The 25,108-nt window shown below is 48.4% G+C and overlaps 1 long non-coding RNA gene and 1 pseudogene across 1 annotated transcript; both read left to right on the top strand.

Annotated features, from left to right (window-relative positions):
• On the top strand, window positions 1–3,845 carry LOC139033745 (uncharacterized). The gene is made up of 3 exons (XR_011486225.1): window positions 1–976; window positions 2,725–2,888; window positions 3,793–3,845. It is a non-coding gene; the product is annotated as an uncharacterized lncRNA (long non-coding RNA).
• A 37-nt stretch (window positions 3,846–3,882) lies between these two features.
• Window positions 3,883–12,109, top strand: LOC110137997 (histone-lysine N-methyltransferase PRDM9-like; annotated as a pseudogene).
• Window positions 12,110–25,108: the final 12,999 nt, after the last annotated feature.

Genomic DNA, 25,108 nt, shown 5'->3' with positions numbered 1-25,108 from the left:
TGCAAATATTTTTTACTTTGTAGGCCATGTTTTCTCTCAGATAGAGTCTGTATTTTATGTTTGTATTATATTCATCATAATTTTGTGTCTAATGTATTCACATTGAAGGTTTATAATTAATGGAGTTAATTGTTCAATCTAACTAATAGTAAAGTTTATTTAATAGTTATAATATGATCATAGTAATGAGCTTATATTGTATTTTTATATTTAGTGTTTACCTCACGTTCTTTCTTTGCGAGAGGGTCATTTCACATCCAGCATACCGCAGTCCATGTAGCTGTCAGAGTTCCTTAAACTTGTCTTTGCAGTGACAGTTTCTCAGACTTTCCTTTTTGTTTTCTTTTTGATGACATTTACAATTTTGAGGCATACTGGCTAAGTATACTGTAGGGACATCCCTCGGGGTCCAGTGGTTAGGACTCTCTGCTCCCACTGCAGGGGGCGTGGGTTTGGTCCCTGGTCAGGGAACTATGTTCATGCATGCTGAGTGACCAGAAAAATGTAAAACATCAAACTAGGTTGTGGCAATCACGGGTCCCTCTTTATCCCTCACCACTTTACCCTTGAGCTCCACACTCTACAGGACACTCTGGCTGTCCACTGAGGTGAGGGTGGGGTGCACAGCTATTTGAGAATCATGGTCCTTTTCTCCCTTTAGAGGACAGTTTCATGGATTCCGACACGAAAGCGATGGAGCTCTAGGAAACAGATTACAGCCACTCTCAGCTCAGCACAGCATTGGCAGACATTGGTGTTTACTCATCACAGGAGCATCTGCTAACAGTCAGTGGGAGACATGGAGTTACCATGTTAGAGATCATTTCTCCAGTTCCCAGAGAGTGAGAATGGTGTCGTCAAGATCTCACCCTGGAGAGCTGGCTCTCTGTGCAGCCCCTCCCAGCTGGCAAGGGTTGGCAGAAAGGGTATACCTTCTTGGATGGCCTTCAGAGTGGAGCACAGCAAACACCAGAAGGTGAGTATTTCCCAAATCCTGTTGACAAAAATCCTCCTCATGGATCCAGTCACAGGTGAGAATAGGAGAAAACACAGAGATCCTGGAGACTGCTGCCTTCCTGTCCTGAATCTTTAGCACAATGTCTGATATCGTCACCATCTTTATAGTTAGTAAGAACAGTACCGATTGTAGGGTGTCCTATTGTTACATTATTTTCACAATATTTCAGACTTTAAGTATTTTATGTGAATAAACTTACTTAAAAATTAGAACAATCTTACAGTACCTCTAAGTAGGTATATAGCTATCACCATTATAGATCAAGAAATTGAGGTAAAAAAATGTTTAATTATGTATCACTGGTAGTGCAATCTAATCCAAAGCACCTTCTCTAAAGCCCTTATAAACTGGTTAAAACTTCCCTAGGTCTCTAAAGTTTATTCATACATCTAATTCATACATCTTTAGATCATTCATCTAAGCCATGTTTTCAAGTTCAGTTCTTTTTTGCTGTGCTAGTGAGGGATATGCTAAGACATGTGAATAAGGGACGCTTAAGGACATGTTGGGCAGTTGGTAGAGTGGATGGTCCAAGATAAGGAAGGTGACATGATCCCTACCTCACAGCCTCCCACTCCAATAAGAGGAAGCAACTCGCAGCCCTGACAAGCCTCAAGTTTATGACTAAAAACAACAAATAAGAAAATAACTGAAGGACTTCACATAGGTTACCTGCTTTTGAGTAGAAACTCATCATCTGGACATGATTTCAAGTGCTCATTCTTGTAGGAGGATGTCACAAGTCCTTCCTCTGAGCTCTGATTAGACAACTCTCCTGTTTGGAATCCTTTGTTTAGCCTGCCCCTGTATTGTGAGCTTTGAGAGCCTAGGCAACATTCGTTAATTCTCAGAAGTCCAGGCCCCGCTCAAGGCCCCTGAGGGCCCCTGAATGTTTTGTGAACGAGTGACTCCACATTGAAACGTTCATCTAAGAATGAGAAGGTCAATGAATGCTGAAGATAATATTTACGAGGTAGACTTCAAATATCGAGGCAGTTGAGGGGATATATTGATGGCAGGGGTGTACGCTCACATTCATACTCGACTGAATAGCTCACCCAGTGATTTGCTAACTGTTACTAACTTTCCTGCCTGTCCACCATCACATTGAGAATTAGCATGCACACCAATTTATGGATGAAGAAACTGAGGAGAACCAGCTGGTCGTACAACCTTGTTCAGGCAGAATTGACGAGGCCAGCTACTTGAATTCCAAACATTGTCTCTAGGACATAGCAACCTGCAACTTTCAGCTCGGTTTTTTTTTTTTTTTTTTTTTGTCTGAATGTGTTTCTGCCGATCGTCTTTTCTCAATCTCACTACTTTGTCACCTTATCTTTCAGATGTGTTCTTGTCCCCGCTGTAATTTTCTATACTTCCTCGTCCGTCAAAGGTCCACTAATTATATAGAAAACCCTTCGGTTTTCTCTGTGAGCCCTTACCCTCTTCTTTCCCTCACCTCCAGCTCTTCTCCCTGCCTTGCTCTCAATTTTATGCAGAAAGCTGAAGGGAAAGAAGCTTAGGATATGAATGCTAGTTTGGATTCACTCCCCACTTAGGTCCTCTTTTTATATGCCAGTGTTCAGACCCCCCGCCCTCCAACAGGTATCTCCAAGAATTGTCAAAGCTTTAACTAAAGTCATGCATGTGAAAACACTTCTTAAAGTCCTAAAGAACTAAAGAAATGCGTGTTGTCTTTTACTCAGATGGAAGGGAATGTCCAGGGGCCCAGTAAGTAAGCTGTCTAGTTTGAAGGAATTGTGGAGAGCAGCAAAATTGCTCAAGACAAGTGGCTCCCAGCAGGCTGAGAAACCAGTGCCCCCTCCCAGAGAAGCAAGGACCCGTGGACGGCACCCCTGACAAAAAGTCGGTAAGAGAAAATTTGGAGAGTTCCTCTAGTCCCTGTAGCAAAGTGAATAACTATGGCCGAGATGTGTGGCGTGGACTTTGGGTCGGTGTGGGTTTAAGGTGGACTGATGTGAGACGTGAAGTTAGCACTGGGGCCTTGGGAACATCTTATACATGTTCTGAGGTCCTGCTTGCTCATCTGTAAAGTAAAGATAACGATGCATAAGTCATACAGTGTTTGAAAGCATTACATTACATGCAAAAGTGCTGACACGTACAAGTAGTTCAGTAAATGCAGCTGTGATAATAGGGACCATGCTTTGTTCGTGTTTATGCCCAGACCTCTGCTCAATGCCTTATGTCATGTGCCCTCAACATCTGTTTTCTGAGTAGATGTGTCAGTGACCTGTTTCCTGAGTAAGAAGGTTGGGCAGTTAAACCTACTGACAGAAAGTGCAGGAAGCTAACACTGAACTGGGCATCTGCTATCAGTGTGCAGCCTCAGTCTCCTGAACCGGTAGTTAAAGGGAGAAGAAACGAAGTATGGAGAAGGGACTTCCTGGTGGTTAGGTGGTTAAGACTCCGTGCTTCTACTGCAGGAGGTGTGGGTTCCATTCCCGGTCAGGGAACTGAGATCCCACAAACCATGCACCATGGCCAAAATAAGGGAACATGAAGACATAAAAATTCATATCAGTGTATGGCAAAACCACTACAATATTGTAAAATGATTAGCCTCTAGCTAATAAAAATAAATGGCAATAAAAGGAAAGCTGGAAAAAAATGTAAAAGTGTGAAAAATCAATGTGAACAAGTTTTCAGAAAGTGTGTAGATGGACAAGTAGGAGATCTCACACTTTCTGATAAAACAGGGACTAACTCTCCAGACCCTACCAGCCTTGCTTAGCTTCTGTTCTCCATCTTAGAACTCCGAAGAAAAGAGACCGGAGTGAAGAGGCGCAGTCTCCGAGAAAGAAAAGGCCACGTGTGCCAAGAGGCCATCGAGCCCCAGGAAGATGACCGCCTCTGTGAGTGACCCTGCTGGCCCACTCACGGAGAAGGGGCTATGAGGCCTCGGTCCGATAACCTCACCTCACCATCTGGTCCCCCAATCGTCCCCTTGCTGTATGACTTTGGTACCGGATCGAGGCCAGATGCCGTGAGTGCCCCATTTCTCTCTGAAGGTCTTCACGACCAGCAACATCACTATACCTCCCTTCGTCCCTGTTGCTCTCGCCTCCCGATTGTGAGGAGTGTCAGGACTTCTTCCTCGACAGCTGTGCTGCCCATGTTGCTCCAACCTTCGTAAAGGACTCCGCAGTGGAAAAGGGGCATGCGAACCACTCAGCCCTCACTCTGCCCTCTGGGTTCCGTATCAGACTCTCGGGCATCCCTGAGGCTGGGCTTGGAACACGGAAGGAGGCTTCCAATCTTCCTCTGGGCCTGCACTTTGGCCCCTGTGAGAGCCAGATCACAGACAATGAAGAGGCCGCCAACAGTGGATACTCCTTGGCTTGTGAGGAATCACCCTCTTTCCCTGTCCTCTGGCCTCAGATCGCTTGTGTGTGGTGGAGAGTTACTCCACGTCTACACGCAAGGACGCGCATGGTGATGACATGGTCGGCAATGACACAGGCAGCCCTGTGTACTGTGTGCACTGGGCATGAACACAGGACTTCTATCTAAGATCAGAGGAAGGTGGGAGACAGTGGTACAGGCAGACAGGACTTCTATCTAAAGATCAGAGGAGATGTGGGAGACAGTGGTACGGGCATACAGAAGTGACTTCTCACTTGTGGAGCCCTTGCCTTCAGTGTGCTAATAGACTCCGACTTGAAATGATGATTAAGGAGCTTACTGTGTGGTCCAACTGGCAGTTGAATCCATGCAGGCTGAAGAGCACCAGTGAAAGCAGAGGGAAATAGTTCTTCAGTTCAGTTCAATCGCTCAGTCGTGTCCGACTCTTTGCGAGCCCGTGAATCGCAGCACGCCAGGCCTCCCTGTCCGTCACCAACTCCTGGAGTTTACCCGGACTCGACACCATCGAGTCGGTGATGCCATCCAGCCGTCTCATCCTCTGTCATCCCCTTCGCCTCCTGCCCCCAATCCCTCCCAACATCGGGGTCTTTTCCAGTGAGTCAACTCTTCACATGAGGTGGCCAAAGTATTGGAGTTTCAGCTTCAGCATCGGTCCTTCCCGTGAACACCCAGGACTGATCTCCTTTAGGATGGACTGGTTGGATCTCCTTGCGGTCCAAGGGACTCTCAAGTGTCTCCTCCAACACCACAGTTCGAAAGTATCACTTCTCCGTCTCTCAGCTTTCTTCACAGTCCCACCTCTCAGACATCCATACATGACCACTGGAAAAACCATAGCCTTGACCAGACGGACGGTTGGCAAAGTAATGTCTCTGCTTTTGAATGTGCCATCTCGGTTGGTCATAACTTTCCTTTCCAGGGAGTCAGCGTCTTTCACTTTCATGGCTGCAGTCACCCTCTGCAGTGACTTTGAAGCCCCCCACAATGAAGTCTGACACTGCTTCCACTGTTTCGCCATCTGTTTGCCATGAAGTGATGGGACCAGATGCCATGATCTTCGTCTTCTGAATGGTGAGCTTTAAGCCAACTTTTTCCCTCTCCTCTTTCACTTTCATCACGAGGCTTTTTCGTTTCTCTTCACTTTCTGCCGTGAGGGTGGCGTTATCTGCATATCTGAGGTTGTTGATGTTTCTCCCGCCTATCTTGATTCCAGCCTGTGCTTCTTCCAGCCCAGCATTTCTCATGATGTGCTCTGCTTATAAGTTAAATAAGCTGGGTGACAATATACAGCCTTGACATACCCGTTTCCTATTTGGAACAAGTCGGTTGTTTCATGTCCAGTTCCAACTGTTACTTCATGACCTGCATATAGGTTTCTCAAGAGTCAGGTCAGGTGGTTTGGTATTTACATCTCTTTCAGAATTTTCCACAGTTTGTTGTGATACACACAGTCAAAGGCTTTGGCATAGTCAATAAAGCAGAAATAGATGTTTTTCTGGAACTCTCTTGCTTTTTCAATGATCCAGTGGATGTTGGCAATTTGATCTCTGGTTCCTCTGCCTTTTCTAAAACCAGCTTGAGCATCTGGAAGTTCATGGTTCACGTATTGCTGAAGCCTGGCTTGGAGAATTTTGAGCATTACTTCACTAGCGTGTGATGTGAGTGCAATTGTGGGGTAGTGTGAGCATTCTTTGGCATTGCCTTTCTTTGGGTTGTTCTATTACTTCCTACCAGAAAAATAAAAGAGAGAAGAAAGCTTGTATTTCTTTTCTGATATTCAAATCACCAAAGGGGAAACTGATGTGAGTATGTGAATGGATAGGAGACATCTGTGGCCAACTGGATGTGGTGAATGCAGTGAGTCTGCAGTTCATAGACGTTGCTTCTCCCTCAAGCCCACACCCCTTTCCTTCTCAACCTGTCTCCCTCAATAGCTGTCACATCATCTTTCCTGTTTTCCCTCCATATCATGCTCTTTCATTTCAAAGGACATTAGAAATAAAGAAAGAAAAATATAGCATGTGCCCTCAAAATATAAGTCTGTGCTCAACAAAACTGAGGTACTTGAAAACAACTTGAGTCTAGATTCACCAGGGACACTTTAACTCACTTAATTGACACTTAGCAAGCACTCTATGTCCCAGTTTAGACAGTGAACTTCATTACTGAAGCAGATCACACAACCCATGTCCTTTTGGAGAACATACTGCAGACAGACTTTAACCAATTGATTTTAGGAATAGTAACCTTAATTTTTCTATTTTTGAATAATTGCACAGCACCAAGATAACCTAACACGGGAGACCTTGAGTCCATGTGGGCAACAACCTCCCCAGGCTCGGTTTCAGTGAGAAGTGGGCCCTGAGGCCTGAGAAGGAATGGGGGGCAGGATGGCTGTGAGCATGGCCATTCACTGAGGGCCTCTCCTTTCATCAGGGCAGGCAGACAGGAACAAACTATTGCTGTTCCGTGTCTCAAGCTATCTCAGAGCTCTCTCCAAGTTTCCGTGGGAGGGGGTGGGCAAGCGAATAGGACCCTGGATACACGTGGGGAGATTGGAGAAAGCCTCGGGAGAGAAGGCAGGCTGGGGTGAGTGCTGAGGGCTGCATGCTAGCCTAGGAGCACCAAGTCCTGTGGAATGAAAGAGAACTTAATTTAGAGTTTAGAGGAGCTGGAGGTCACCAGTCTTATGGACAGTCCAGGTGGAGACAGTGTGGAACTGGGCTCTGGAAAATGGCTAATTAGGTAAGGAGAGAAAAGCATTCCAGCCAGGAAGAGGACCAGAAACAGGATCTGGAAATAGGAATTCACATAGCATGGTCAAAGGTGTGAACAGAACGTCCCCATGAGTGGCTGTGGGAGTCATGACGGCCTCAGAGCCTGAAGGCAAGGAACTGGGCATGGTCCAACAGAGGAGGGGACTCGTCACCTGTGGTTTCTTTCTCTTTCCGGGCCTAGACCCCAGGTATGTGAACTGTGCCTGGGACAATGAGGAGCAGAACCTGGTGGCCTTGCAGTATCATGGGCAGATCTTCTACCAAACCTGCCAGGTGGTCAGGCTGGGCTGTGAGCTGCTGGTCTGGTACAGGGATGAGTATGGCCAGGAACTCGGCATCAAATGTGACAGCAGGGGTAAGAGTAAGCTCGCAGCCAGGAGAGGTGAGCGCCACCCCTCTTCCAGCACCCCACCCCATCCTAGGGAGCCTCCCTGGTCCAAGCCAAGTCGTAATTAAAATGCCTCAGAACTTTATTCATTTCATATGACTGTTAGGAAAAACTTTTATATTAAAAATGTTCTGATTTTCAATATTTCATGCAAAAAAATATGTAACATCATCTTCTGCTGAAAGGCTTGGCAGCAAAGACAAGTCTTCTAGCACCTACCAGCTCTCTCCCCTTTACCCATTTCTTTCTCATTTCCTACACATTTCTTAGTGACATGCATACAGTGATTTGCATTCAGTTACTGTTCCAGTTTGTTGTCATGTGAGTTCATACTCTGTGCCAGACAGGGCTCCATGCACTGAAACAGACAGAACCACTGCCTTGGGGCAGCATGGGCTTCATACCAGACAGGGGCTGGTGCTCTGAGGAAAACCAGTGCAGGAAAAGTGCCTTGGGTCAGCATGAGCAGAGGGTGGGGTGTGGTGGAGGATGGTGGGGCAGGGTCTCTGCAGAGATAACACCTGTGGGAAAGGATTCCAGGCAGGGGAGCAGCTAGTGCTACGGCCCCAGAGCCGGCAGGAGAGGCCATGCCAGTGGTTGCAAGAGGAAGCACAGAGGGAGAGGAAGGAGGCTGGATGGAACACTGAAACCTCAGGGCCAAGTCCATGTGCAGGCCCCAGGGGTCCTCCTGGGTGACACAGACAACCGCGAGGCTTTCAGCTGCAAGCGGCATGTTCTCTGTGCTAACACCATGCTTTGGTTCACTTTTGGGAAGAGACAGCAGCGGGAGTCCCCTCAGAGGTCAGTTCATTGCCAGACATGAGGGGACAGTGGGCTGGCTAAAGATGCATGGGAGTGAGGGTGTGAAGAGTCTGGCTGGAGACTTATTTTTATTTATTTATTTTTTGTTTTCATTTATTTTTATTAGTTGGAGGCTAATTACTTTACAATATTGTAGTAGTTTTTGCCATACATTGACATGAATCAGCCATGGATTTACATGTGTTCCCCATCCCAATCCTCCCTCCCCATCCCATCCCTCTGGGTCTTCCCAGTGCACCAGCCCTGAGCACTTGTCTCATGCATCCAACCTGGGCTGGCGATCTGTTTCACACTTGATAGTATACTTGTTTCAATGCTATTCTCTCAGAACATCCCACCCTCGCCTTCTCCCACAGAGTCCAAAAGTCTGTTCTATACATCTGTGTCTCTTTTTCTGTTTTGCATATAGGGTTATTGTTACCATCTTTTTAAATTCCATATGTATGTGTTATTATACTGTATTGGTGTTTATCTTTCTGGCTTACTTCACTCTGTATAATGGGCTCCAGTTTCATCCACCTCATTAGAACTGATTCAAATGTATTCTTTTTAATGGCTGAGTAATATTCCATTGTGTATATGTACCATAGCTTTCTTATCCATTCGTCTGCTGATGGGCATCTAGGTTGCTTCCATGTCCTGGCTATTATAAACAGTGCTGCGATGAACATTGGGGTGCACGTGTCTCTTTCAGATCTGGTTTCCTCGGTGTGTATGCCCAGGAGTGGGATTGCTGGGTCATATGGCAGTTCTATTTCCAGTTTTTTAAGGAATCTCTACACTGTTTTCCATAGTGGCTGTACTAATTTGCATTCCCACCAACAGTGTAAGAGGGTTCCCTTTTCTCCACACCCTCTCCAGCATTTATTGCTTGTAGACTTTTTGATAGTAGCCATCCTGACTGGTGTGTAATGGTATCTCATTGTGGTTTTGATCTGCATTTCTCTGATAATGAGTGATGTTGAGCATCGTTTCATGTGTTTGTTAGCCATCTGTATGTCTTCTTTGGAGAAATGTCTGTTTAGTTCTTTGGCCTATTTTTTGATTGGGTCATTTATTTTTCTGGACTTGAGCTGCAGGGGTTGCTTGTATATTTTTGAGGTTAATCCTTTGTCCGTTGCTTCGTTTGCTATTATTTCCTCCCATTTTGAAGGCTGTCTTTTCACCTTGCTTATAGTTTCCTTTGTTGTGCAAAAGGTTTTAAGTTTAATTAAGTCCCATTTGTTTATTTTTTGCTTTTATTTCCAATATTCTGGGAGGTGGGTCAAAGAGGATCCTGCTGTGAGATTTATTTTTAAACAGGACTTCCTAGTGCATGTTAAATGGACTAAGAATGAATGAAATACATGAGGTATGAATACTGGTGAGGTTTGAGAAAGGACGTATCTATTTTCTGATTTATGGAAAACTGAGAGAGGAGCAATTTGTGAACCAATTGGGGCAACAGGAGCCAGAAACCTGTAGTCAGTGGGACCTGGGCCACTCTGTCTCGTCCAGTCTGAAACCCACTTCCTGCAGAGTGGTTTCTTTGACAGGCTGCTCTTTGAACAAGGAGCCTCAAATTCAGCTTTACTCACACCTGCTCTAACCACCCCCTCTGCTGCCTCCCATATGCAGAGAGCTCCAGGCCAGGCGCCCCAAACTTAATAGACCCTTTCCCCTCACAGGGAGCCATTCAGGAAGATTCCACCTAAGTCATCAAGAGTCTTATCTCTCAGTAGGGTAAAATACCTGTGACCACTGTGACATGACTTTTCATATACTTACACACAGGGAAAGGTCCCTGCAGATCCACCTCTATCAGGAGAGACACTGCCTCTGATGCTACTGCAGGTCCCTAGTTTCGATGATATGTAGAAAAGGCCTTTGACACAAGCTTCCTGGATTTCTGTAGATGTAGAGAATAAGAATGGAATGGAAAAGCAGACTATAAAGACACTTGATAGGAGACAAATCATGCGCTGTCAACACTAAGATGATTAGTTGGGCAGACCTTACCATGGCAAACCAGCTACTTGACTAAAAACTGCATCTTTCAGCAGCTGAAAGCCCAAGATCCACCCATGTGCATCCTGCTGTCCAGTTAGAAATTCTTCAGTCAACATGTCCAAGGCAATCACCCCTCTCAGATCCTCCTGAGACCATCTGCAAGAGACCAACTCTGACCAGAGGATCCCTGCCCAGGCAATCAAAATCAGCAGCAGTGATACTCTGGTACGTACTGCCCGAGTGACAAACCGGAGGGTTGAGAGGCCAAGGAAAGGCCCCAAACTTTGCATAAGGCTGAAGAGGATTTCAAGGGCTTCTTCCTACTCACCCTAATGACAAATGGGGGGTTCTGAGGTGCATGAGAGAATGACAGAAGAGCCCATCACAAGCCAGAAACTGAATCTAGAGGACATAGGCAAGTTACTCATGGAGGCAGGGGTCTCAGGAATTATAAGAGTTAAGTACAGAGAGTGTGGGCAAGGCTGCAAGGATAGGTCAACTCCCTGTGTTTTTGGGGAGTGTGGGCAAGTCTTCATCACAAGTCCCATCTCACCAGACACCAGAGGACACACACATAGGAGAAGCCCTATGTGTGCGGGGAGTGTGAGGAAAGCTTCAGTCAGAAGGCACTTCTCTTCAGACACCAGAGGACACACACACAGGAGAAGCCCTATGTTTGCAGGGAATCTGGGCAAATCTTCAGTCATAAGTCCCATCTCATCAAGCACCAGAGGACACACACAGGGGAGAAGCCCTATGTTTGCAGGGAGTGTGAGTGAGTCATGACCAATAAACCACATCCTAGCCACAGGAGGATTACTGCAGCCACCCCATGCCTCAGCTCTAAGGGGTCCTCAGAGCAGGTTTATGACCCATTACTGTCCCCAAAAGTATGAGGAGAAACTTCCCAGGTGGTCCAGTGGCGTTTAGGCACTTGGCTGCCCTGATGAGGACATGTGAGGTCAGGGTTGCTAAGGGAGGTGCGACCTCCCTTCCCACCACTGCCATTCCTGCTGAGCTGGGCAGCCCCAGAGCCCCTCCACACAGACAGGCAGTGCCGACAGTTGCCCCCACCCTGCCAAGAACAGAGCCTGGAGTCACGTGTACAGGAAACTCCCTGTCCAGCCCCCATCCCACCCCCCACACGGAGGGTCCTCGAAGCCCACACAGCAGCTTCTCTAATGCACAGGCCTTGTACCTGTGCCCACGTGCTTTGGTCAATGCTGTTGCAACCTTGAAATTCTTAACTATGGAATAGCTCATCCTTACACTTCCCTTTTATGAGTGAAGTCTGATGGACCACAGGGTGCGCTGTGAGGAGAGCAGGTACACACACAGTACAGGTCCCAGGGGTGAATAGGCTGCACGTGGGGACAAGATGGACACAAAGTGACCCCCCGCCCCCGTTCGGTGAGTGAATGTGACCACACCAGGAAGCCAGCTGAGCTCTGACACAGAGTGGAGGCAATGGCATTCTTAAGAGTCGACTACACCCTCCCCTCTGTGAATGACCTCTGCCTTGTCCTGATCCTTCCAGAATATGTTCAGGAGGCTGAATTCTGCCCGGTCACCAGAAGATACCAAGGGGAGAGTGAGCCATGGGCCGGGGTTGGGTGGCGGGGGCAGGTGCTAACTCCAAAACTGGGGGCAACAACCCTCAGTTCCCTCCCTGTGCCAGGCTTGTGAAGCGTCTCTACATGAACCGTGTCAGTAATAACCACCCACTATTATTTTCCTGTTTCTGTCATGCTTTCTTAAAGGAACGTGTTTGTCTGTGGCTTGGTTTCCCTACAGGAAGGGAAGCCACATAAACTCCCCATCTGTCATGGCTTTAGGCAGGGGCCACAGGAGGGGGAATTAGAGCTGGTGCAGGCAGAGGGGCTTCAACTGAAATACGGTGGGGACCCAGAAACTTATAGGGGCTTCTCACTTGCACCTCCCACCAGAGTTGGGACTGGAATCCCCTGCAAGCATGAGCATTTCAAAGCTTCTCCCTCCCCTCCCCTCCCCTCAAAAAGCTGGCTCCTGGGGCCAGCCCACAACACCCCCAAATCCCCCATCACCCACAGCCCCGCACAGGCCCTCCCTCACAGAAGTGGGATGACCTGGATGGTGGCACAGATGGTGTGTGACCCCAGAGCTTGGGGTCTCAGCTGACCTTGACAAAGGGGCTGGTGCTGGTGCTTTAGCCAGCCTCCCAGCCCTGGGGAGCTGCCAGCAGCCACAAGCCACGATCTGAAGTGGAATTGAGGTGGGGGCAGTGGGAGTGTGAGCTGTCTGAGGTCCCATCCTGTCCCCATGACAGTGGCCAGGCCTCACCTGACACAGTGACTGCCCTGGACGGCACACAGGACAGTAGCAGTCATGGTGACAGGACAGCCACCTGCCTCCACTGCACACTCCAGTCTGACTGCAGACACCCCACAGCTGTATCAGCCCCACCTGCGTGCTGCTCTGCTTAGCTGCCAAGGCTCGGGGACCCTGGGTGAGTAGGTGAGGGCAGAGCACCGAGGCCAGGCCTGTCCACCCACCAGACCTGCCTTGGTCGCCAGACTCATGAGCCCAACCAGTATGTGAACCCTCTGGGAGAATGATACCACAGACACTGACCTCAGAACTCAGACTCCTGAAAATTTACTAAACAGGTTGTTTTTAGTCTTTTTTTAAAGCAAGAGCTTGGCAGGAAGGAGGGAAGAGAATGACTTCCTTCGTGGTGCAGTGGTTAAGAATCTGCCTGCCAATGCAGGAGACACAGGTTCAATCCCTGATCTGGGAAGATCCCACATGTTGTGGAGCAACAGTCCTGTGCACAACTACTGCAGCCCAAGTGCCTAGAGCCTGTGCTTCCCAACAAGAGAAGCCACCACAGTGAGAAGTTCAAGCACAGAAACTAGAGAGTAGCCCCCACTCCCTACAACCAGAGAAAAGCCCGCACAGCAACGAAGACCCAGCACAGCCAAAAATAAATAATTTTTTTAAGTAGGAGATCGCAGCATTCTCTGCTGATCCAGAGGCTAGGACTCTGAGCTCCCAACACAGGGGTGTTGGGAGCCGCCGGGATGCACCCAGTCCGTGACAAGGTCATGGGACGAGAGAGGAACCTGCAAGGCAGCTCTTCCTCACATGGGGCTGCCCCGGGGGCCCAATATGTCCCCTCCGGAGCCGCCGGGACGAGAAAGGAATCTGCAAGGCAGCTCTTCCCCTCGAGGTTGTCCCAGGGGCCCGGTATGTCCCTTTCTTCCTTCTGTCTTACTGTTGTTGGGCTTTCTATTAATTTTTGGAAATGATAATATATAGTAATAAGGCCTCGCTGGAAAAGTCCAAGCCTTTTTGGAAATGCTCAAGATTGCTCTGGCTCAGGACACGACCATAAACATCAAGTCATAAAAGAAAAGGCCACAGGTATAGTTTGGCTGCTTGCTTAAAAGATTATAATGTTCTAGAATAGAAAAGAGTAGAGGTATTTAGATTTAGAAGTAGATATACTGCTTTAGTTTACTTGCTCCTTGGTTGAAAGGGTTTTCACTATTGCTATTTCCTTGCTGCTATTTGTTCATTGTTTCCCTTTCTTTAAACAACATGGGATATTATGGGTATTTTTGTAAAATTAGAAAATGGGGTATATAGGATTTTAATAGAAGATTTATATTAACCAGCTTTACTGCCATTATCTTAATAGAGGTGTTTTGCTGCTTTAGAGGTGTTTTTGCTGTTTAATAGTTAATCATTGTAAATTGAGATTTTGTGGTTTCAGGTAAAGAAAAATATCAGGTTTTTCTCATGGTACTATTTTCAGAAATGTCAAACATGTTACTGTGACCCTTCCCATGTATTGTTTTATTGTCCAAAGAATTTACACTATACCTGAGATTTGTGGAACATTGTTTTTGTTAGAGTGAGAATGTTAGGCCATTGAGGCAAGAAGACTATGTATGGGACATTTAAGTATAAACCCTGTAATCGGAAACGTTCTAGATGAATGCTTAGGGGAAAAACATGGGAAAAAAAAATTGACGGAAGCACAAACCAATATCTGATGTAATATGTGGTGATTTAAGGGAGAGGTAACATTCATTCTATAAAAACTGAGCTATCCTAAAAATTAAAAAAAAAAGCTACCTCTTCTACGCAACGTCCGTGTGTGTCTGTCTGTCTGTCTTCTTCCTCGCCGACGCCACTCATCCCTTGGGTATTCCTGGTCCTGCCGGGGCTGGACCTCAGCACAGGGGGGCCGGGTTCAATCCCTGGTCAGGGCACTAGATCCCACATGCCGCAACTGAAGACCCTGCATGCCACAACTAAGACCCAGTGCAGCCAATTAAATAAATATTTAAAAGTAGGAGGCTGTTCATCTGTCACCAAGAGAAAACTCCTGTAATATTTTAGCAAAAATAAAAAAAAAAACTTTAAAGATTTTATTTTGCAAGTTCTCGTGGTTGATAGCAAAAAAATTTTCTTTAAAAAAAAGAAATTTAGAAAATACAGAAACTAAAACCCACCCATAAATGTGTGGGGAACACCAATTACTGCAGCATCTGGCCACCACACACAGGAACACACATGTGCATGTTTTTCTTCTACAAAAGCTTTCAGCCTCCACCCCTCCTTCCCACCGGCCTCTGCTCTGCTCACCAAGAAGACTGCGCTTTGGCCTCATGACCGGGAGGTTTCTGTTGAACTCAGAGGGAGGTGGAGGAGTGGGGCTGTGAGGCTGGGGGCGCCGTATGGCCTGCAGTGAGTAGAGAAGCGCGAGTGCTCCCCATCTGGGACCAGTAACTCCAGGGGCCTCAGGGGAGCTGCCTGGGAAGAAGCCTCTCAAACACCTTCCCTGCAGTCTCCACAGTTAGAGCACGTCCCAGATCTCAGGGTTTGGCTGTGGGTTAAACAAATCCTCTCTTGTTGGATGAAAAGTGTTTCCGCAGAGAATCTGCGCAGATCTTGGCCTCAGTTGGTCCTCTTGTTGGACATGAAATGTGTTTCCACAGAGTATCTGCCTGTATCTTGTCCTCAGTTGGTTCTGTTGTTTGGACATGAAACATGTTTCCACAGAGAATCGGTCCAGATCTTGGCCTCAGTTGGTTCTCTCTTGTTGGACATGAAAAATGTTTCCACAGAGAATCTGTCCAGATCTTGGCCTCAGTTGGTTCTCTTATTGGACATGAAAAGTGTTTCCACAGAGAATCTGCCTGGATCTTGGCCTCGGTTGGTACAGATTTAACAGGCAGTACGTTCAGGGCTCAGGGAAGTTAGTTCTCAAGCTCCTTTAGGGCTACAGCACCTCCTCACCTCCACCCCTCCTGTGGTCACGGAGCCTTCTCTTCCAGAGGAAGGTGTTTGGCAACATCAGCCCCCAAAGTCACATACTAAAGAGGAGAAAGGCCATGGCAGGTAGGGTTGGGCTGGGGGAACAGAGGGGCCTTGGACACTCCATGCTGGACCCCTGCCTCACCTGCTTCTTCTCACTGGGCATGCAGCTTTCTAATTCTGAGTGCCTGCCAGCAAGGGGCTCCCAAGACACTTCAAGCTGGGGTTGGAGATGGGTGAGCTGGATGCCAGGGAACCCGAGACCCTGCAGCAGGTCAGTGCACTATGGACAAGGGCTGGCCTCACTGAATGGTTAGGCCCTGTACATTCAAGACACCCTCTCTGGACTCCAGGTGGAGGTGATGCTGTCCCCAGTGCCTACCTGGGTCTCAGGAGGTGGAAGAGAGACGGGGTTGTCCTTTCTGCCTCCTGCCCAGACAATGACAAAGGCCAGTTCCCAAAAGTCAGAACAGGGTGGGCAGAGTGAGTGCTTGGGCCTCACAGGGTCCCGGTGAAGAGGGATTTACTCCTGACTGGATCCTTCTTGGCTGGTTCTCTTTCTGTGTTGTCTTCACATCAAATCTCACAAGGACAAGGCAGTCCAGGTGCCCACAGCATCACTTGTACAGGTGCCAACAACCCTCCTTATTTATTATGGGCAGGGAGAAAGGGTGGCTGGTGTGACATTCCCCTGGACCAGATATGCCCTAGGTTGTGTCTCTTCTACCACCTGAGACCCAGGTGGGCATTGGGGGCAGAGCACCTCCACCTGGGGTCTGGAGAGAGTGTCCTGATTGGACAGGGCCTTACTGTCCAGTGTGGCTTCAGGGCAAATGGGCAAGAGGGGAATTAATACCTTTACAAACATTTCAGACAACCACTGAGTTCCTTCTGGTTTTTGGTTTCAGATCTTTTTGATATGGTCCATTTTCAGAGTTTTTATTGAATTTGTTACAATATTGCTTCCATTTTATGTTTTGATTTTTTGACTGCAAGGCATGTGGGATTGTTACCAAGTCCAAGCTCACTCTGCATGCCTCACAACAGGCCAATAAATCAGAGGTGAGGTGCTGAGGCAAGGAATATGACTTTACTTGGAAAGCTGGCAGACTGAGAAGATAGCAGACTAATATCTCGAAGAAACCATCTTGTCAGGGTCTGGATGCCAGTGTCTTTTATAGAACACAGAGCTGGGGAGGTGAGGAAATAAAGTAAAAAGGCCATTAATCTGGCAAATATCTCCTGGAATGGCCAGTCTCGGGAGGAGATGTGTTACTTTCTCCCTTCCTGTAGCCATCCACAGGTGGACAGGTCCTGAACAAAGGCAGAGGGGCAGGGTTTCCTGAGGTAGGCCATTATGTATGGACAGTATCCCTGTAGTAAACAAACCAACAGGAAGCAAAGGTTAAAGTAAAACATTCAACATGGAGTCAGATTTTGTTCTTCCTTATAACAATTCCTCAGTGTCACTGTCCATTCCACAATCTTATGGAAAAAGGAGTGATGATTGTTCTGATTCCTCCATGAGTTGCATCTTTGGGGAATATCTACCACTGGTGTCAGTGTTGCAAATGCTAAGATCTGTCTTCTTTTGCTGTTCTTTCAAAGTGTCTACTTCATATGTGTAGACATAAAAATATTTATAACCTAGATGTTGAGAGTTATGTTTTATTCAGTAAGAATCTTTTAGGACTTCAAAACCAGGAGGCAGCATCTAAAGTTAAGGAATTTAGCACTTTTCTATGTATGGGAAGATGCACCAGCCATCTCACCAAAATCATTTCCTTTGATACACACCCTACCACCTAGGATCAGTGTCCTTTCTTCTCCTTCCCGAGTTTCCTTAGGGATAACCATGGGGAGTGGCTGCAGTCTGATGGCTGATGGAGAGCCAGGTATTCTTCCCCTTCCTGAGTTTCTTCAGGGCTCACAATGAGAAGTGGCTGCAGTCTGATGGCTTCTAGAGGGAATGTATTCTCCTTCCCTAGTTTCCTCAGGGCTCACAGTGGAGAGTGGCTGCAGTCTGATGCTGCTAGAGAGCAAATATTCTTTTACTTCCCAAGTTTCCTTAGGGCTTACAGTGGGGAGTGGCTGCACTTTGATGGATGCTAGAAAGCAGGTATCCTTTGCCTTCCTGAGTTTCCTCAGGGTTCATCATGAAAAATGGTTTCAGTTTGATGGCTTCTAGAGGGAAGGTATTCTTCTCCTTCCCAAGTTTCTTCAGGGCTCACCATGGGGAGTGGCTGCACTTTGATGGCTGCTAGAAAGCAGGTATTTTTTTTTTCCTCCCCGAATTTTCTCAGGGCTTACTGGGGGGAGTGGCTGCAGTCTGATGGCTTCTAGAGAGTAGGAGGGGGAACCTGGGTCCCCACTGAGATCATCTCAGCAGAGAGAGCAAGCACGTCCTGTGACTCCAGACAATCTTCCAATGTTCAGGGTTCAGCGTTCAGCCTGCAGGATCCACAGCCATCAGCTCAGCCACCATGCTCTGCACTTAGTTGCTATGTAGCCCTGAAACCTACACTGCAGGAGGCCCTCTAAATGTGGCATCCTGTCCAGAAAACTCTCGGTCACACCCTCCAAGCCTGACCCAGGCCCAGCTTCGCTGAGAGGGTCTCACTGGGGACCCAGGTTCCCCCTCCTGCTCTCCCACATTCCATACCTGAGTGGGGAGAAGGCAGGGGCTGGGGGCACAGTGCCTCCAAGCAGGTAGGGCAGACGTTCTCCCATCACCCCTTGTGGTCCATCCCTGGGAGCACAGTCTACTGTCATTTTTAGCAGCAGAGTACATGTTTCCCCAGATCCGGCCCACTCTCTAGGGGGTGTGAGCTGTGAGCACTAACACAGGAAACCCCGAGTGACCTGCTTAGGCTGGAAGACTAGTTCCTGGGATGTGAGCTGAAGTCTGAACGTAGCTTCTCATTGGGATTAGCCTTCTCCAGACCTAGCTTGGGGGCAGCAAGAGTGCAATAAGTGGCCCCCAGCTGGGGCAGCCACACAGTGCCTCTCGACAGCCCTGTGGAAACTGTGCACCAGAGTGACCAGGAGCCCACACTCACCCAGCAGATGGCTTCTGAGAGGTCTGTGACAGACTAAAGCAACCATGAGCCTGTACTCACAGCAGACAGCTCTGACAGGTCTGTGACAGACCAGAGTGACCACGAAGCCTGCATTCACCCAGCGGACAGGCCTCTGAGAGGTCTGTGACAGACCAGAGTGACCACGAGCCTGCACTCACCCAGTGGATGGCCTCTGAGAGGTCTGTGACAGACCAGAGTGACCACGAGCCTGCACTCACCCAGTGGATGGCCTCTGAGAGGTCTGTGACAGACCAGAGTGACCACGAGCCTGCATTCACCCAGCAGATGGCCTCTGAGAGGTCTGTGACAGGTCAGAGTGACCACAAGCCTGCACTCACCCAGCAGACGGCCTCTTAGAGATCTGTGACCGGCCTGGGTGACCACGAGCCTGCATTCACCCAGTGGATAGCCTCTCAGAGATCTGTAACAGGCCAGAGCAACCACGAGCCTGCACTCACCCGTGAATGGCCTCTGAGAGGTCTGTGACAGGTCAAAGTGATCAAAAGCCTGTATTCACCCATCTTCTTAATGTTCCAGCCTTAGAGAGAGTGTTTACCCAGCAGTTAGCAGTGCAAACAGGCATGTAAAACATTTTAGAGCACAAGACCCACCAAGGGATGATTTACAGAAATCAGGACACACCTCGGTGATTGGCGTCCTCAAGACCAAATCCATCAAAGAAAGACCCCATGGAAGGAGCCACCCTTTGAAGCCAAGTGGATTGAAGTCACTGAGTCTCCACCCCCAGGAGTGCAGGTCCAGGTGAGCAGGTGACAGACACTCTCCAGCTCAGCTGGATGATAGCCAGGGGCTTCCCTACTGTCCAGAAGTTTGGCCCGAGTCTAAGGACCTCACAGGGGGCTCCCCAACCACTTCATGTGTGGGACCTCAGGTAATGTCCCTGATTCATGACTGGGGAGGCTGAAGAGGGGATACACTCAGATTTCCTGGTCCTCTTGGGCATTTTTCACTCAGGCTCACCATCCCTGCCTTCCTGGGGACCACCCTCTCTGCCATGTCTGTCACCATCTATTCTGTTCCCTCTTCTGAGGAAAGCTGAGATCTGGGTAACAGTGCTGGCAGGACCCATGCAGGCAGGATCTCTGTTCCCCCCCCCCCCCACTCTTTTTCAAAGGACACGTTTCACAAGGTGGTGGTAAGGCTTTCAAGAACAGCATGTTACATGCTGAGAGCCTGGCCTGACTCAGGAAGAAATCTTAGAGGGACCCCTTGTACCCAACACAGTCAAGACAAAGTAATGGGTACTAAGAGGGAAGGTGGAGTGAGGGCTGGGCTCCAGGAGAACTCAGGGGCTGGGCCCCAGCCCTCCTCCTTCTCTGAGGTTCAGCCCTCCCAACAATCAGATGTGGGTTATGGAAGTTCTCCCAGGAGCCACACGCACGCAGTGCATGGCCCTAATTTTGTGCAAGGACATATGGGGGTTCTCAGGGCACCAGGGAGGGCCCGATGGGCAAGGAAGGCAGGGGCATTTGGTCACCACAGAGTGAGGGCCCATGACAGCACTGCCTTAACCCGGGGTCCAAGACCCAGGGCTCGTGTCTGAGTCACACCTGTGGGGTGTCTGTTCTCTGCAGGCAGCACTGCAACTGTGTCCCCACAGGCCAAGCCCTGACAGAGCTGTGGGCTCAGCCAGGGACCTGGGGATGCTCGGTACAGGACAGATAGTAACAGGGTCAGAGCACTGCACAGGAAGTTCCTGTGAGTGGTTGAGAAAGGCCAGAGCCCCAACTGCCCCTGCTTGGAGGATGTGGGTGTTCACCTGAGGGAGCAGAGAGGCCCCCACACCCCCCACAACAGCCCCAGAGGGCAGGCTGGCAACACGCACCCAGAACAAGGGTTGCCCAGCTCACCAGGTAGGATGTGCACTGGGCAGTGGCAGCAGAGACTCCAAGCCACACTCAGGCCCAGTGACCCTGGGTGGGCACAGAGGGCCTCAAACTGGGTCAGCACCCAGATGTCAAGATCAGGAGGCTCCTGGGTGAGGGAATGATGGGGGCTTCCCGCACCTTGCAGACCTTGGCCAGCTCATACTGCAGGTCCTTGATGGTGCTGTTCTTCGATTCCAGAATGCTTGAGGAGAGGAGGGTGTCAGGGAAGCATGGCCTGGCTCCACCGCGGGGACATCCACACAGGAGGTACTGCCATGGGAGGGCCTCAGAGCAATACCCTGGTGTCACCCCCAGACCCCACAGGGACCTAGCCTCAGGGCTGGCTGCCCCAGAGCCCGGCCTGGCCACACCAGAGACCCCTGTCCACATCACCCACTCTTTCTGTGACATCTCCCAGGTTAGAGGGCAGAGGAAGGAGGCCCAGCTCCAAGCAGGGTCTCTGCCAGGTACGGTCAGGCCTTCTGGCTCCTGGGCACCAAGGCCGCATCTGTCCCTTCCTGGCAGTGCCCAGTGATGGGGACAGCCTGGCCCAGGGGAGTGCCACAGATCACCACAGATGCGCCAGGGAACAGATGCTCAGTCTGTGCTCAGAAGTGCCGCCCGGGGAAGCCTTCCCAGCACCTGCCACACAGGCCACTGTGGGCCTGCCTCTCCTGCCGTGGCCTCTTCCAGCTCATCTTAGTGTCCAGGCGGATGGAGACTGTGGCCTCGGCTAAGAGTTCAAGCTGCAGCGGGCAGTGGACTTGGGCTAGGATGGCTGGAAGTCCAAGGAGGGGCTGGGGGGACCTTGAAGACACTGGAGCCGGAAGACCATGGCCTGGGTGCTCTGGCCAGGAAACCACGACTGCCCCTCCCAAGGCTGACTGAGGTTCTCCACTGGAGGGATGGAGCCCCCACTGCAGCCCTGAAGGCCTACCTTCAGCTTGCGGGACATGAGGGTCAGGGCCGAGGGGTCCAGGTTGGGGGCTGCCAGCACCTCGGTGAACTGTACCTCCTCCTTCTAAAGGGTGGCAGCCTGCACCTACACCTTGAACTCCAGGATGATGTTCCTGAGGCCTGCCTTCCGCTGAACCTCCAGGATGCCCATGGTGAATTTCCAGGGACCCTTTCTTCCTTTCTTCTACATAAACACAGAAATCTGTATCTCTAACCCAGAAATGTGTAACTCTAGGAGAGCATCCACAGAAATAATCTTTCACTATATACACAAAACCTGAATCTCACATGCATAATCCACGAGGACCTAATACTCAGCCATCTGCTTGACTTTTGGGCAAAAAATCTAACAGAGGATATATCTCCCATAGATTCATCATACCTGAATCAGGGGGCTGTATGATGACAACAGTCACAACATCACAAATCGACTATACTGCAACATAGCACAGGCATGATATTAAAAAGAAGGAAAGAAAACCAGTGCCTACTTTATTGCCCCCAGACCTCCCTGACTGGGGCTGCTACCCCATCCCTGGAGCCTAACCTGTCTTGGGTCCCACTGCTCAACTCGGGTGGGTTGGAGAGAGCCTGGCAGGGTGCCCAGCATTGAACCCTTTTTAAACGTTTACTGTCTGCTTTGTTCTGTCTTAGACCAGATTCCCCAGTGGGATCCAGGCCTCCAGGGACTTGGGAACAAATACTATTAAGCCTTCACGTGCCCTGGTGCCAGGCATTCCAGCTCAAGCCTCCTTCCCAGCAAAATGTCACCCCTCATTTTTGTGAAAATGGAAAATACCTTCCATGAAGTTGTGATTCTGTGTGTTGGAAATGTAACTGAAAGTTCTGGGATAAACGTGCTGATTATAGAACACATTTAATCCAGCTTTCTACAAAACACCAGTAAGAACAATACCTTATGTTTGTTTCACACTTTAGTTTATATTAGGGTTTCATTTGTAGTCTTTTCAATGCTGCTTCCTAATAACCAATTTCACAAGTCTTTCAAGAAATCCTCTGGGCTCCTTCTTCAGCAGCTCTGGTCTGGCCTCTGGCCCTGAGACCGATGTAGATCCTTCAGCTCCTTGGAGCCAGATTAACCCCAGCCTTTTGGCCCTGCTTTCCAGAGTTGTAACGAGCTGTTAAGAACACTCCACCCCTCCCACATACCTGCAAGCAGACAACTGTGTCTGGAGCCCAGCAAGTACCACAGTCTAGACCCCAGCACTCCTGGCAAATGTGGGGCAGGGCAGACAGATGGTAGGGAGAAGGGGTGCTGGGAAGTGTTCGCGGCCAAGCCTGGGAGCTGTGGCTCCTGCCACAGACCTCAGGTAAACCCAAAGCTTTCTGACCTGCATCCCATCCTGGTGGGCCTTCCCATCCCTGTGTCCTCAGAGGTCTCTGCCAATGTGCTCTTTCCTCAAACCTGGCTTTTTTGGGGGAGCGAGGGCGCTGGGAAATCCCATGGATAGAGGAGCCTGGTGGGCCATAGTCCATAGGGTCACAAAGAGACTGACATGACTTAGCCACTACTCAACAACAAGTAGATGAGAAAGTGAAGGAAGGTTGAGAAAGGGAGAGAGAGAGAGAATACAAAGCAATGAAAACTCCTGTCATTGTCTTTAGAAGGTAATTGAGGACTTGCCATCACCCTTAGAAACTTTCAGATGAACACACAGTTGGAAACTGTACTGTGTTCCTAAATCCTACTATACACATCCCCGCTATAATCTGACAGCAAAGACTTGTGAAATAACAACAGTAATCATCATAATAATCATTCTCTGCTATTCATGACTATACTGTTCATTTTCAACACATATTTTTTTGAATATTTAATTGGTGTGAGGCATTCTCTAGGGGCTTCCCTGGGGGCTGAGACAGTAAAGAATCTCCCTGCAATGCAAGGGACCTGACTTTGATCCCCTGGTGGGAAAGATCTCCTGGAGAAGGAAATGGCTGATGGCTAATGACTCCAGGACTTTCAATTACTAGAGAACTCCTGGCCCCATAGAACATCAATAGGCACATGCCCTCCCAAAAGCCTCCATCTCAACACTAAGACTAAGCCACATCCAAAAGCCAGAAAGCTGTAGCGCCAAACACCCCTAGCCTATCCTTCAGCCAAATAGGGGCACAACCTTGCATGTCGGCAGACAGGCTACCCAAAGCCATACTGAACCCACAGACCCTCCAAACCACACTACTGGACCCAGACACTGAAGATCTAGCTCCACCCACCAGAACACAAATACAAATCCCTCCCAAGCAGGAAACCTTCACAAGGCATTGGTCCAACCCCACTCAGGGGAGGCAGGCTCCATAGTTAAGAGGAACTACAGCCTTTCAACCTACAAAAATAAAAAAATCTCAAACACAGTAAATTAGACAAAATGAAATGATAGAGAAACATCCAGCAGATGAAGGAACATGGTTAAAACCCACAGGATTGAACACCTGAACAGGAAACAGGCAATCTACCTGAAAAAGAATTCAGAGTAATGACAGTAGAGATGATTCAAAACTCTGGAAATAAAATGGAGGCATGGATACACTAGAGACACAGATTGAGGAGATGCAAGAAATGTTTAACAAGGACCTTGGAGAATTAGAGAATAAACAATCAACAACAGAAAATGGAATAACAGAGATCAAAAATCACTGGAGAAACCATACTTGAAAAACACACATGTATCCTAATGTTCACTACAGCACTATTTACAATAGCTAGGACATGGAAGCAACCTAGATGTCCTTTGACAGATGAATGGATAAAGAAACTGTGGTACATATGTACAATGGAATATTATTCAGCCATAAAAAGGAATGCATTTGAGTCAGTGCTAATGAGGTAGATGAACCTACAGCCTATTATACAGAGTGAAGTAAGTCAGAAAGAGAAAAACAAATATCATATATTAACATGTATATAGGGAATCTAGAAAATGGCACCAATGAACCTATTTGCAGGGCAACAATGGAGACACAGACATAGAGAATAGAATTATGGAGACAGGGTGGGTGGAAGGAGGAAATCTTGAGAATAGCATGGAAACATATACACTACCATACGTAAAATAGATGGCCAGTGGGAATTTACTGTATGATTCAGGGAACTCAAATTAGGATCTGTGACAACTTAAGAGGGGTGGAATGGGATGAGAGGTGGGAAGGAGTTTCAAGAGGGAGGGTCATATGTATACCTATGGCTGATTCATGTTGATGCATGGCAGAAACCAACACAATATTGTAAGGCAATTATCCTTCAATTAAAAATAAAGGAAAAATAAAGCACCCTGGAGCAAATCACCACAGTATCTGAGGCAGAAGAACGGATAAGTGAGCTGGAAGATGGAATGGTTGAAATAACTAAAATAGAACATTATAAAGAAAAGAGAATAAAAAGGAACGAGGACATATCAAGTGTGAAACAGATTGCCAGTCCAGGTTGGATGCTCAGGGCTGGTGCACTGGGATGACCCAGAGGGATGGGATGG

The sequence above is a fragment of the Odocoileus virginianus genome, unplaced genomic scaffold (genome assembly GCF_023699985.2).
Source record: "Odocoileus virginianus isolate 20LAN1187 ecotype Illinois unplaced genomic scaffold, Ovbor_1.2 Unplaced_Contig_1, whole genome shotgun sequence".
Taxonomy (NCBI): Eukaryota; Metazoa; Chordata; class Mammalia; order Artiodactyla; family Cervidae; genus Odocoileus; species Odocoileus virginianus.
The sequence above is the reverse complement of the archived record's forward strand: the minus strand, read 5'-3'. Positions and strand labels throughout refer to the sequence as shown.